Source organism: Calliopsis andreniformis, unplaced genomic scaffold (genome assembly GCF_051401765.1).
Source record: "Calliopsis andreniformis isolate RMS-2024a unplaced genomic scaffold, iyCalAndr_principal scaffold0133, whole genome shotgun sequence".
NCBI classification, from domain to species: Eukaryota; Metazoa; Arthropoda; class Insecta; order Hymenoptera; family Andrenidae; genus Calliopsis; species Calliopsis andreniformis.
The window spans coordinates 1099954-1113330 of NW_027480542.1; the positions used below are offsets into that span (position 1 = coordinate 1099954).

General features: G+C 40.3%; 1 protein-coding gene across 2 annotated transcripts in view; it reads left to right on the forward strand.

Annotated features, from left to right (window-relative positions):
* Positions 1-13377, forward strand: part of Put (activin A receptor type 2 punt) — a 129188-nt gene that overhangs the window by 88243 nt on the left and 27568 nt on the right. The window lies entirely within an intron of this gene.

Genomic DNA, 13377 nt, shown 5'->3' on the forward strand with positions numbered 1-13377 from the left:
AACGATTATCGAATGAGCTTGCTGATCTTTCAAAGGGATGAGTACAAGGTATTTGGTTAGTTGGTCTTGTATGGAAAGGATGAATTGGTTGCCTTTCTTGGTTTTGGTTAGTGGTCTGAATGTGTCCATAGCAATTTTATCATTAGGGATTGTTGGAGTGTCTGGGATGGTTGGTAATTCTTTAGGTCGAATTCGTATTAATTTTTCGGCTTGACAAGTTTCGCATTTCTCAGTATAACTTTTAATGTCTTTTATCATGTGAGGACAAGAGTATTTTTCTTTTATGCGTTTGTAAGTTCTTTGAATGCCTAAGTGTTCCATAATGTCGTTATGATTTTCTTTTAAGATTTGGTCTCTCTGTTCGTGAGTTAGTTCTAGCGGTTTCTCTTTTGCAAAGCTGATCTGTTTATTAGGTGTGATTTGAGCTAAGAATTGTAGCATGAGTTGTAAGTGAAGAATTTCGCGAGTAGTAATGTTGTCGTCGTTTATACCAAGTTTGGCGTTATCGGGATTTTGTGATATGATTTGATTAAGCTTGTAGAGCCATGCTCTTTCATCAAATGTTCCGAGATACTGTTTAGTTAGTTGATCGGAATTATGTTTATTGGGTTTGATCATTAGAGGAATTCGAGATGTAGATTTTTCTTTCTATTTGTAATATGAATTTAGAAGTTCATCTGGCTCTAGAGTATTAATAGGAAATATTCGCGAGAGTGCGTCTGCGGCTTTGTCTTCTTTACCTTTCTTGTATTCGATTTCATATTCGTATTCTTCTAATCTAACAAGGAGATCGCACAGTCGTAGAAACCGTTTTTTAAATGACAATGCGTTCAAGTTATAGTATATATCTTATCAGGTTATTTATCGGTAGAGGTGATAAAACGAGAGATTTTCCCTGCGTCGAGCTGCCGTGAGTTTGAGGCAGGGCAACCTGATAACTTCGCTGTATCCGCCCTGCAAGTCGCTCGACAAAAGGACAAATTGTGCAGATGGGCGCCAGGCACTTTCGTGCTAACTACAACGAAAAACTAACGACGATAGGCGACCCTTGCAGTGCAAGTACGGCGGCAAACCTCGGCTAGCTCGGCGGAAGAGGAAAGGTCGTGGTTCGGACGCGCAGAGGAGTTAAGCCTTCACGTCAAGGCAAAAACGAAACGCCGATTATCTTCTACAGATCTTTATTCTATATTACGGGACCGTGCAGACGGCACGGTTACGGAAGACTACAGAAACAAACTCGTGTCCTAACAATTTCGGCACACGTGGACTCGCCCGTTACAAAAGTTGTCTCGATCGTAATGACACTGGAATAAGCTAACAAGACGACAAATTACACAATACCGCGATATTAGAGACGCCCTGGAGGAAACCCGAATCGCGCCTAGCACTTACGGCACTCCGTGCCCGGTAATTAGACCAAGGTAATCTGTGCAGCTTACCCCAAGTTTCGCTGGTTGTTTGTATCGAGTCGCGTGTCGGCAACGAGTGATGACGTTCGACACACGCGCATACGACCCCCCTGATTCGCGGCACGTCCCTTTCCCGTGCAAGCGCTACATCCCCTCTGCGTACTCGCTCCTGCCGCCTGGACAACGATCTCCGGGCTCGCTTCCAGCCTCGCCTTCCGCTTGAGCCATTGTAGAAGGGCAGCACCGCGGGACCTTCCCTCAGCTTGTTGTGGCAGATGTTCCTCAGGCTCCCTGGTCCACCGCGGAGGTGGCAAGTCCCTCAACTCCGAGGGTGGAGGGCCCTTGTACCATCCGGTGTAGATACGGCGCCTGAGTCCGGAAACTGCGCGGCCAGGGGACGGGGACGACCTCAGAGTCCCTCAGGTCTCCTCTACGCCCCTGAAACGTCGTGCGCGCTCGGCACGGAGGCACCCGAAATTAGCGACGATTCCAACTTCACGATATTTTCCCTCAGGAGACGTCTCTCGGCATGTGTTTCGCAAGAGCGCCGTACGGTCCTTCTTTTCGTTAAGTTTTCATAATTCCGCAAACGGGGACGGCGCCATGCTCAACGTCACAGAACATAATTATGCAATCTAAAATGAACTACTAATGGAAATATGTCATTCTGTATGGTCGGGCCCACCATTAGAGCATTGTTAAGAGACACTCCACTGGTAGACTTTGCCGAAGCATTAAACACTACTCGTAACTTTATTGTACTACTTGTACTTTTAACCACGGCATGATGTGACAGGTAAAACCCTTCGTCTTTCACATCATTGCTCACAAGTTTCATATGACCTAGTTCCTGATATTCCGCTATAAATTCTTGATAGCGCTTCTTCAAATCCAGATTAGCCTCTAATTGTCTTTCTAAGGCGTAAAATCTCTTAAGTGCACCTTTATATGAGTCACCTAAATTGTGAATGTTCTTATTAAATGGAAGTCTTACTACGTAACGACCGTGTCTACCACGTTTTGTATTCTTCTGATAATGCTCTTCGCACATTTGTTCCTCCGCAGATAAATGTTTTAAAGTACTGCATTCTTCTACTTCCCAAAATTTTGAAATTTGTTCATTTAGATTGTGATTAGATAAGAAACATTTGTCCCTCTATGGTTGTATGGAAGAGTGTGTATTTCCCCGGAAATGACCCAACCCAAACGGGTTTCCTGCAAAACACATTTATAGTACAGAATACTTATGTAAAATAAGTATTCTCCCAGAAGCACCTCTATTGTGGCCGGTCTGTAAAACTGTGGGTCAGCTAGCTCTATTTTGGCGGGTATGGGAATCTTAGTCTTGTCTACCTGACGCGAAGGTAATTGCCCGGTAATCGTCGGCAATACCAATAATGTAATATTGTCACAAAAATTTGAACATCTTGTTTTTATATTTGTCTGCACGTAATATTTGATGCAATTACGATTTTCACCTAAACCTGAGACTGGTATATTAGTCTTGCACATTTCCAATTGCAGAATCTTCGCTAACCTTTTCGAAATAAAATTGGATTGTAAACCCGGATCGAGTAATACTCTATATTTATATTCTTTATTATTACGATCCAAAATGATAATACGCGCAGTAGATAATAGAATTTCTGATCTATCATATGATATTAACGTCACCGCGCTTGCAGACGATTCTGCATCATTCCCTTTACCTGGAACTTGATCCGCTTTGACGGTTTCAAAATGTAACAGTGAGTTATGTCGTTTGTTGCATTGTCGACAATTACCTTATCTACATTGAAACATCGAATGATCAGGTCGTAAACAGTTCAAGCAAAGCTTGGTTTTTTTAATTTGTTGAAATCTAGCTGACGGCTCTAATTTCAAAAACTGCTCGCAGTTTTATATAAAATGTTTATCTTGACAAATTGGACAGCGCATCGATTCCTTTGAAACAACTAACGTACGACGAGGACGCTCATTACGTTTATAAGATTGAGTCTTATCTTTCTGAATATTTAAAGCTTTGTCATTGGTTAAACTCAAAGGTTCTGCGTCTTCGGAATACTTATTCACAAATTTCAGCAAATCGTCAATAGTAGGCATAGGATTTCCTTTCATCGAACGCTCGCATTCTACGCACATTGTTTTGTCTAATTTCGCGGTTACTATATGGATTAGCATTTTATGCCAGTCCACCGGTTGGTTTAATGAACGCAACACCCGCACATGCATCTCTACCTGATCCACCAAAATACGTAATGCGCTGGAATTCTTCGAACTAGTTTCCGAAAGTTCAAAAAGCGCGCGTATATGTGCCTCGACAATTTTGCGTGGCTTATCAAACCGTTTCTCGAGAATTTTCCATGTAATCGTATAATTCTCTTCGGAGGCGTATAGTGAGTTTATAACAGTGGCAGCCTCACCTCTTAAATAAGATTTTAAAAGGTGAAATTTATGCAACACCGGAAGAGACTTAACCTCATGAATCAGGCTATGAAACAGATTGTGAAAACTCTTCCATTCCGCAAAATTGCCATCGAAGGGTTTTATCTGAATTTTTGGCAATAACCGTTGTATTTTAGAACTCAGCTCTGAAGGCTCTGCATTAACCGTTGGCGAATCCTTGGCAATTTCAGTTGACTCTAATTTGCATCTGTTTTCTAATATACTCACTACATTGATAATGGATTTTCTCAAATTCATCGCGAACAGATTCATTATCCTGGTCATCTACTAACGATTCTATTTCTAACTGAATATTCCCGAAACCAATATATATCTCTTCTAATTTTTGTCGACGCTGTTCTAAATCTTCAAAATCTGTAAACTTTTTGGAAGGCATTACTGCCTTTTGCAGTCGCGTTAGCTGAGCTTTATAAGAACCGCGCTGTCTTATCAACTTTTTCGTATCCTCTGACTCTTCTGCCATGGTGATTGTAAAATGAAGGCCGAAAGGACAGTGAATTAAAAGTAAAAGGAGTGAGCCGACCTCTTACCTGTACGCAGTTGTGACGACAGCAGTAAATCAGTTCTCCTCCTTGGTTGCTGTTCCCTTCGTCCAAGTATTGTCGATAGATTGGTTGCCAATAAACGACAAAGATGCCCAGAAGTATCTCCCTTTTTAGCTCCAGGCCGGGGGAACGAAGCGTCGATCCCTGGTGTCTACCGCGCCAAGACCAGGTAGAAGTACCGACCTCAGGTATCCTCCTTGTGCTGGATGCCGGGACGACGTCAGGGTTTCTCCAGCTGATCCTTGACAACTTTTTTCGATTATGTGTGCGTGCTGTCGCCCGCTTGATGTCTACGGATTTCATTGCTGAATCCGTATTCCAATATCAGACTTCCAGTACTCATCTGATGCTCCATTTTTTTTGGAACGTCTGGAGAGACCATGTGGGATGAGCCTTGGCCATTGCAACTACTTTCTTCTTATAATTGCAAGGGGTGTCAGGATGGTGAATGAAAAATAACTCGCTTAACAGAAGAACAAAGAAAGAATACGATTTAATAAATACGATATGTACAATAGGTCGCGTCGTCCGGTGAGGCACTGTCGCTTCACCTCATATCGGCACGCGTCCGATTCTTATTTGTTTCAACACGCACTGTCGTAGGCACTGCCGCATGAGCGTGGCGCCTACGTTACATCATCTAGAGGTATAATGTGTTGCTGACCACTGGTATCGCATTCTTCTTTCCACTCTTCTTCTTCCTCTTTGTGAGAACTATATGTACAAAGTTCGAAATCAACGTCCACACTGTCATTCGAAAGTATCAGTTCTTCATCTTCCGTAAACTCCATTTCGTTTAGCATGTTAAAAATACAATTGTACATTTCGTACCTAATTTGTATGTTAAACTCTGAAGTTTTAGGAGACTTCGATTCCTTCATAAAGCCATTTTCTATCAACATGCTTTCACATATTTTCCACGCATTCGAAAATCTATTTTTGAATTTTGCACTGCACCTTCATCTACGACTACTTCTTCGCGCAAAAAACTGGCTATCGCTCCATCTGATTCCATTTTTTACTATAAAATGCAAAAGTTCCTAATATTTGTTCTACAACGTATTGCTGTAGACTGATGATCAAACACAGAAATTGCTTGGACAAGGCCCACTCTCGAGAAGTAGGTATTCGGACACCCTTTGGGGCAGGTATAAAACCATCGTTACGGCAAAACATTACCGTTATCCTACCAATTCCTTGATACCTGATCGACAATCGTACAGGCTGATACTTTCGGCAAGAATGATTCATACAGAAAAATGTATTTACAGTACGTATTGACAAGATTACACGTAAATGCAATAAATAATATTACTTCACGCGTATTAAGGTTTTTTGTTAGTTTAATCGCCTTAAAATTCACGTGAGAAGCAATTAAAATTAAACAAAAAAAATCATTTTCCTTTTATCGCAAGAAAAAAAAATAGTTTCTGCAGTGGAATTCGAACCCAACATCACTGATTTTGTAACCAGCGACTATACCCACTTACCTATCAATACATTTTGATAGTACATGTAACAGAACAACTTACACGGTGCTTAAGAAACTTTAAATTAAATCATCTCAAAAACGAATGCCCATTGGGTAGAAACCTAATAGACTTTTTTAATATTAGATATATACTATAACTTGAACGCATTGTCATTTAAAAAGCGATTTCCACGACCGTGCGGTCTCCTTGTAAGTCTCCATCTCATGAGCCTAGATGAGGAGTCTTTACAATCTTTTAATCATATAAGAGCTTGATGGTCAATCTGGATAATGAATTTACGTCCGAGGAGTTATTGTTTAAATCTTTTAATTGACCAGATTATTGCAAGGAATTCTTTTTCTGTGGTGCTATAATTCTTTTCGGGTGTATTGAACGTTCGTGAGTTGTAACAGCAGGGGTGTCCTTCTTGTGAAAGTATCGCGCCTATGCCTTCATTACTTGCGTCTGTAGTTAGAGTGAAGGTTTTCTTAACCCCTTAACCTACAACTACGGGCATAGCCCGTGTACGATGATCGGGCCAAACGTAAATATTACGGGCATAGCCCGTGTACGATGATCGGGCCAAACGTAAATATTACGGGCATAGCCCGTGTACGATGATCGGGCCAAAAGTGAATATTACGGGCATAGCCCGTGTACGATGATCGGGCCAAAAGTGAATATTACGGGCATAGCCCGTAGTATGATGATCGGGTCAAATATAAATATTAGCGGCGGCGCCCTCTTAAAATTATAAATATTTGTGGAATATTTGATATGTAATTACAGCCTGATGCAATAATTGTGGTAGATGCAAGTACTACAAAAAGTTTATTTATACAAAAATCAGTAATACAAAATTAATAATCTGCAATGGTGTGATATAATTCGAAGCATTCTGGTACATGTAAAGGAACTTTGCACTTCTTACACTCCCACGTTGTTTCTCTACGTTTTTTATTTTTTTGGCAAACTGTACAAGGTTTTGACGGTCTTAATTTTGATGCTGTAGGATCAATGTGCTTTGGAAAATGAGCCCAATGCTTCGCGTGCAGTCTCTCTGGCGCATCTCCGGAAGATAATTCGCCTCGTTCTCTACAATTCGGTTTTGTCATAGTCTTCAGTAGATATTCGGCTATGTCGATCCTATAGTTGACGTAACATTGTTTCTTCCCGTTATTTATTTTTTTCCATAAAATGTAAGAGTTAAAAAGACCAATATCGAACAGATAAAAAAAAATTTTTTTATATTCTTTCATGTATTTCCTCATTACTGGAAAACATGCTAATATTTGGTCTTGGAGATCAATTCCATTCATTCCCTTGTTGTACTCTGTAATACAAATTGGTTTTGGAGTGCGATTGGATCCTTGTGTAGTCATTTCGACTGTTTCATGTTTTGTCGATATAATATAAACATCTCGCTTGTCTTTCCATTTTATAGCGAGTATTCTGTTGCAGCTTCTTATTGCGTATTCCCCCCTTTTTAATTTTACATTGCACAAATCTTTTGGCATATGTTTCCTATTCCCACGTACTGTGCCAATTACATTTGTTTTATATTTATATGATAATGTCATAAATAATTTTGGGAAAGAATACCAGTTGTCTATGTATAAAGTGTGACCCCTGTGCAACACTGACTCAGAAAGCTCTTTGACAACACTTTCCGAAGCGCTATCATCACAGTTTGTTTTATCGCGGCCTGTATATATTTTAAATGCATAGCAATAGCCTGAATCGGACTCACATAATTTATAAAATTTAACGTCAAACCTTGCCCTTTTTGATGGGTTAAATTGCTTATAAGATAGGCGCCCCTTGAATTTCATGAGCGATTCATCAATTGCAATCTCTTCTTTCATTATGTACACTTCTTTAAATTTTTGGTTCAAAAAATTGATCACAGGTTTAATCTTGATCAATTTATCTGTATTGGCAACCAGATTATTATTTGAGAAATGCAAACACCTTGTAATTTGCAGATATTTTTTCAAAGGCATTGATTTTCTAAATATCGGCGTTTCGATAACAGCCCTCTTCGACCAATTCATTTGTATTCTTGGTTTTTTTACCTGTGCCATTATTATGGTCAATGCGAAATATCTTTTAATTTCGGTAGAATCTACAGGAAACCAAGTGTCATCGATTTTTCGTGTTCTATGTGGATTCGCTCGTATTTGATCTGCATACTGGTTAGTTTCGGTTACAATATTGTTCCAGAATATGTCATCAAATATTAGATTAAATATATCAAATTCTTTTCTACTTCCTCCTAATTGACATAAGGTTGCCTCTCTTATGCCAGGGGTCATCGTATAGTTCCAGATTTTTGGACTATTTCTTATTTCGTTCCAAAGCCAGGACTCTAGTAGTTGATCTTCATCGGATGTATCATCAATAACTAATCGCCTACACTTTCTTCGAACACGACATATATCGTCACTACTGTCACTTTCGTTAGCAAAATTATTAGCACAATTCTCACTGCTTTCATCACGAAATCTTTTTCCTGAGAACATCTTGTGGGGTTGCTTCTCTAGAATTTATGAAAGTAAATTTCGATGTGCGAATGTGACCAAGAATAACTTGAAACTGATCACGATACGAAGAGATAATAGGAATACATCACGAGCCTTGTCTGTGCTATTTACAACCCGCGACCGTCCTACCACGAGCGATGCCCGTAATATTTACGATTGGCTCGATCAGCATATTACACAAGTCCTGCGAATGGCTTGAAGGCTGCGCGAACTTGTTTACGTTTCCGGCCCAAAATTCTCGAACAGAAATCGTAGGTTAAGGGGTTAAAGTCAGGATATTTGAATACAGGGGTATCACATAATTTTTGTTTTAGTGTGTCGAAACTGTTTTGTTGAGCGCATGTCCAGTGGAATGGTATGTCTTTCTTTGTAAGTTCTGTCAAGGGTTTCGCGATTTTGCTGAAGTTCTTTACGAATTTTCGGTAGTAGACTGCTAGTCCGAGAAATGATTTTATTTGCAAAGGGGTCTTTGGTGTTTTGAAATTTTTAATAGCGTCTAATTTTTTAGGATTCGACTTGATTCCTTCTGCGGTAACTAGGTGTCCGAGATACTCAAGTTCTGGTTTGAGAAATTCACATTTGTCTGATTGTATTCTATGTCCCAATTCTCTAAGTCGTTGAAGTACGATCACTAAATTTTGATTGTGTTCTTGAATAATGGAACCGAATATTATGATGTCTAAGTATACGAAACAATGTTTGTTGACTTAGACCTCTAAGCACTGTGTCCATCATTCGTTGGAATGTCGCGGGAGCGTTCTTAAGTCCAAATGGCATTCTGTTATAATGAAAGTGTCCTTGAGGTGTACTAAATGCAGTGTATTTCTTTGAGTCAGGGTGCATGGGGATCTGATGAAAGCCTGAAGATAGATCGAGTGCAGAAAAGAATTTTGCGTTTCCGAGTTGATCGAGAATTTCATAGACGTTGGGTAAAGGATATGCGTCTTGGTCTGTTAGTTCATTCAATTTTCTAAAATCTATTACGATCCTCCATTTCTGTTTACCGGAAGCATCTAATTTCTTTGGCACGTCCCAGACAGGTGCATTATATGGACTGTCCGATTTTTGTATAATGTTTTTCTGAACCATGTCGTTTACTTGGCGTTCTATTTCTTTCTTATGACATTCGGGAGGTCTATAACTTTTAACATTAACTGGTTTTTCGGATTTGAGAGTTATGATATGCTGTGTTAGTCTACTGTAAGGGAGTATGTCAGTTTCTAAGTTGAACACGTCTAGGTAGGAAACAAGAATTTTTTCTATAGGTTCTCGTAAAGCACTTTCGATATGATCTGTTCTAACTATTTGCTTGAATTTCGAGATTTGATCGAATGGTTTTTTGTCGGTATAAATTTCGTTAGAAACATGATGAATACGCTTACCATTGTTGAAGAAGCATACTGGTGTCGGTTTGCCTTGTAAATATACTGTATAGATTTCTGTTTCGCCAGGGTTAATTGGCTGGTGTGCTGGTTTCTGGAAATATATTGGGTGGTTATTAAGTATGATTTTGTCGTTTGTAATTTGGTATTGATAATTTTGGAGTAAGGGAAGTTCTATTAGTCCGTCTTCAATGAGGGGGAAGTTATCAGGAACTATGTGGAAGATATTGTCTTCGTTAAGTATTTTTATCATAGTTACTCTGCCCGTCGTATGTTTGTCATTTCTCATATAAAAAGATATTGATTTATCGTACTTAATTTTAGCAGCGTTAATCTGTGTTTCTTTGATTAAATTTATTCCTGCTCCAGTATCCACGAGCATTCATCAGATGGTTCTAGTGCTTGGTTGTTGTAGTCCGATGGTGAGTAAGTTTCTTCGAGTGGTGCAGTTGATTCTGATGTCTTTTCTGCTTCTTCCATTTCCATGATTACGTTCCAGTCGGTTTCGTTTGTGTTGTCTGTGGTCTGGTTTATTCGTTGCGATGGTGGAAGGTTGGGTTGGCTGGCCAATGGAAAATTTCGAGCGTAGCACTTGTCACTGGTGTGGCCAAGTCGTCCGCATTTGGTACACTTCAGTAGGGCGCGTTCACTGAGCGGATGAATCTCCATCTTTTCGAATCTTTGTTCGATTGGCGTTGACTGTGATCGGAGCGCGGCGTATCGCGGCGTAGTTGCAATGTGACGAGGCTGTTGTTGCTGGGTGACAGTTCGTGTCGTTGATCGTCTCGCTTGTCGTTCGCGTAGATGCATCTCTATTTCGGAAGCTAGATTTTGTGCTTTGAGTAACGTAAGAGGTTGGTTAGGAATTACGTATTGTCTTATATCATCCCGTAGGTTAAACGTATAAATTTTGACTGCATCTTCCATTTCTTCTTCTTTTGCTATGCGTCTGCTAATTGGTTTAGTGTGTTTATTTTGCAACGCGTATGTTAGTTACTTAAGTTGTCTAAAGCGTAGGTTATATGACTGTACGCTTTCAGTGTTACCTTGTTTTGTGTTGCGGAGTCTTTTACGGCAATTCAATACTGTACTTGGTAATGAGATTGTTTGTCGTAATGCATCGTAAAGGTCTTCGTAAGTTTGGATATTTGGGAAGCGAATGTTACGTTTGGCACTGTCCGTGATCCGTTTCACTAGTATGAGTTTGAGGAGTAATGCTTTTTGATAGCATTGATTTCGGGCGAATTTTACGTTTTCGATGAAATCTTTGACACTGATATCGTCTTTTCTTCGTAGGATTTCGACTAGTTCAATGGCTTCGTTGGTTTCCAGTTCGTCTTCATTTGTTTTTCGTAGAATTATTCCTTGTTGTTGTTTCATGGAAGGTTTTGGTCTGCCTTCTCGTGCAGTGTGTAAGAATACTGAGTCTTCTTCTTCGTCATAGTCTTCTACTCTAACACTGCGTACAGTGAGGTCTGAGCGTCGATTAGGTCCAGTTTCTGTTAGCATAGTTAGTTGTAAAGTTTTGTTTAATTGTTCAATTTCATCGGTGCGCTTCTTATTTTCGTTATTGACAGCTATGAATTGGTTACGCATAGCCTCTTCGAGTTGCTGCATACGATCGAGCACTTGCCAAAGCATGGTAGTTTCGTTACTTGATGTTGGTTGAGTTATTTCGTTAGAAGAGTTGGATTCAAAGCTATTTTTCCGTGTACGATATTTATAGAAAGCCAGTTTTTACCTTGGTCCGTAGAGCCTTGCCGTCGTCCTGGATGACCGTAGTTCCAAGTAGCATTATCCGTAGACTAGAGTGGTCGTTGGTTTTCCAGACGAGCAGTTGAGGTATCCTGGCAGGATTGCCAAAATGTCACGTAAAGCACGATGTGAAAAGAAATAAACGTACGAGTTTCTTTGTTTTCGTCTAAACGTCTTTTTAAAGAGAGTTATTGGAGGCCGTAATAATCGTAATATTGGAATGTGAATAGCTTTGATTTATTAACAAGAACTTATGTTCTTAATACGAGGGTAGGCCGAAAAGTAATGCACACATGCTTGTAGAACACGAACAAAAACAAATAGCAAGATCGGGCAAAAAGTACATTAAAGTACAATTCTTAAGCTTCAAAATTATATATTTATTTTTCAACATAGCCACCATTAAGGCTAACACATTTCTCCCAACATGTAACAAGTTTTTTCATTCCGTCACTGAAAAATTCTTCCGACTTCTCTCGAATCCAGAACTTGATAACTGCCTTCACCTCATCGTCCGAGGTGTAATGATTACCCTAGAGGTCTCTCTTGAGTAGAGGAAAAAAATGAAAATCACATGGCGCAAGATCGGGGGAGTAAGGAGGGTATTGAATCGGTTCAAATTCCAGGTTTCGCAGAGCCTGTTTTTGCGCGCGAGGTGTGTGGACGAGCGCTGTCATGTTGCAAGATTATTGGCGCCAGGCTGCCTCTAACACGACAAACTCGATGTCGGAAGTGTTTTAGAATCTGTAGTGAGAAGAATTTACCGTTGCTCCTCGTTCCAGAAAATCGGTCACATAAACTCGGTGAGCATCCCAAAACACAGTAAAAAGAAGTTTTTTTGCGGATGGTTGTGTTTTGAACTTTTTCGCCTGAGGAGAAGACGGACGTCGATATTCAGCGCTCTGTCTTTTCTCTTCCAGGTTGTAATGATGGACCCATGACTCGTCTTCCGTCACAATATTCAAAAGAAAGTCGTCTCCTTCGTCACGGTAGCGTTGCAAAAGTTGTTCTCAGCATTCCAATCGACGCTGTTTGTTCTCGTCTGCGAGACAGCGTAGTACCCATCGTGCACAGATTTTACGGTATCCCAATTGTTCAATATGGTTTGCGATACGCTTTTGAGTGATTCGCCGGTCATTTTGAATCAAATCGTCGACGAGTTTGCGATGTTTATCGTCTATGGCAGTGATCGGATGTCCGCTGCGTGTTTCATCAACAGTTATGGCTTTTTCAAGCTCGCAACCACGAAATTTTATTATCCATCGATTTACAGTAGACCTATCAACAGCATCGTCACTATCAGCAGCCTTTAAACGACGATGAATCTCAGTAGCAGTCACTTTTTCAGCAGTTAAAAATTCGATAACAGCACGCTGTTGAACTCGCGTTGACATAGCACTAGAACACGTCTCCATACTTTCGCTTCTCAAAAAACACTGGATCAATGCAGCTACCTCAAACCTGTGCATGCGTATAGAGGGGGAGTGTTACTTCCACATGCCACCTGGCACGTTTCTGAAGGTCATTTCGTTCGCGCTCTACAAGCATGTGTGCATTACTTTTCAGCCTACCCTCGTATATTGACAGTTGAACAATCACTGCCTGAGGAGTGCACCTCCGGGAGATATTTATACTCAGGGGATTGTGATTTCAGTAGGACCGTGTGCAAAGGTGTCTAATAGTTCAGGTGGGAACGTATGCAAAGGTATCCTATTGTCCAGGTGAGAAGATGTCATCCGAGGCACGTTTTGTGTGCGAAGGTGTCCAATAGTTCGGTGGGAAGATGTCATTCGAGACACAAGGTA